Source organism: Scyliorhinus torazame, chromosome 8, assembly GCF_047496885.1.
Source record: "Scyliorhinus torazame isolate Kashiwa2021f chromosome 8, sScyTor2.1, whole genome shotgun sequence".
Lineage (NCBI taxonomy): Eukaryota > Metazoa > Chordata > Chondrichthyes > Carcharhiniformes > Scyliorhinidae > Scyliorhinus > Scyliorhinus torazame.
Genome location: NC_092714.1, coordinates 41,166,604 through 41,168,653, shown reverse-complemented (window position 1 = coordinate 41,168,653; position 2,050 = coordinate 41,166,604).

Below are 2,050 nucleotides of genomic sequence, written 5' to 3'. Positions count from 1 at the left end.
GCTTCACTGGGCAAGGAATTCCATAGATTCACAACCCTTTGGGTGAAGAAGTTCCTCCTAAACGCAGTCCTAAATCTACTTCCCCTTATTTTGAGGCTATGCCCCCTAGTTCTGCTTTCACCTGCCAGTGGAAACAGCCTGCCCGCATCTATCTTATCTATTCCCTTCATAATTTTATATGTTTCTACAAAATCCCCCCTCATCCTTCCAAATTCTACTCAACCTCTCCTCGTAATCCAACCCCTTCAGCTCTGGGATTAACCTAGTGAATCTCCACTGCACACCCTCCAGTGCCAGTACGTCCTTTCTCAAGTAAGGAGACCAAAACTGAACACAATACTCTAGGTGTGGCCTCACTAACACCTTATACAATTGCAGCATAGCCTCCCTAGTCTTAAACTCCATCCCTTTAACAATGAAGGACAACATTCCATTTGTCTTTTTAATCACCTGTTGCACCTGTAAACCAACTTTTTGCGACTCATGCACTAGGACACCCAGGTCTCTCTGCACAGCAGCATGTTTTAATATTTTATCATTTAAATAATAACCCCTTTTGCTGTTATTCCTACCAAAATGGATAACCTCACATTTGTCAACATTGTATTCCATCTGCCAGACCCTAGCACATTCGCTTTACCTATCCAGATCCCTCTGCAGACTTCCAGTATCCTCTACACTTTTTGCTTTACCACTCATCTTAGTGTTGTCTGCAAACTTGGACACATTGCCCTTGGTCCCCAACTCCAAATCATCTATGTAAATTGTGAACAATTGTGGGCCCAGCACTGATCCCTGAGGGACACCACTAGCTACTGATTGCCAACCAGAGAAACACCCATTAATCCCCACTCTTTGCTTTCTATTAATTAACCAATCCTCTATCTATGCTACTACTTTCCCCTTAATGCCATGCATCTTTATCTTATGCAGCAACCTTTTGTGTGGCACCTTGTCAAAGGCTTTCTGGAAATCCAGATATACCACATCCCTTGGCTCCCCGTTATCTACCGCACTGGTAATATGCTCAAAAAATTCCACTAAATTAGTTAGGCACGAGCTGCCCTTTATGAACCCATGCTGCGTCTGCCCAATGGGACAATTTCCATCCAGATGCCTCGCTATTTCTTCCTTGATGATAGATTCCAGCATCTTCCCTACTACTGAAGGTAAGCTCACTGGCCTATAATTACCCGCTTTCTGCCTACCTCCTTTTTTAAACAGTGGTGTCACTTTTGCTAATTTCCAATCTGCCAGGACCCACCCCAGAGTCTAGTGAATTTTGGTAAATGCATTTGCAATTTCCCTAGCCATCTCTTTTAGCACTCTGGGATGCATCCCATCAGGGCCAGACTTGTCTACCTTTAGCCCCATTTGCTTGCCCATTACTACCTCCTTAGTGATAACAATCCTCTCAAGGTCCTCACCTGCCATAGCCTCATTTCTATCAGTCACTGGCATGTTATTTGTGTCTTCCACTGTGAAGACCGACCCAAAAAGAAGTGCCTACCGAGTCTGATCCGACCCTCAGCCAGCACACTCTACCTTTTTTTTTAACACATTGGATGTAAGTTATTGTCCACCCTTAATTACTCTGAAGGGGCAGTTAAGAGTCAACCACATTGCTGTGGGCCTGGAGTCACATGTTGGCTAGACCAGCGAAGGAGAGCAGGCCAAACACACAGCTACCGCAGTGCTGACTGTGATACACAGTTGCCTTATTCATTCTGGTTTTATGATGTTCAGAAAAACATTGACCAGGTCATCTGTTTTGTGTTAGTGATGCGCTCCGCCCTGGAAAGGTGTCTGTAGACTCTTTAAGTGGACAAGAAGCTTTGAAACCTGGCTAAGCGCGCATGCGTTTGCCCGGCGGCCTACCGCTTGCTGCGCATGCGTTTGTCAGGCGGCCTGCCGCTTGCTGCGCATGCGTTTGTCCGGCGGCCTGCCGCTTGCTGCGCATGCGTTTGTCCGGCGGCCTGCCGCTTGCTGCGCATGCGTTTGTCCGGCGGCCTGCCGCTTGCTGCGCATGCGTTTGTCCGGCGGCCTGCCG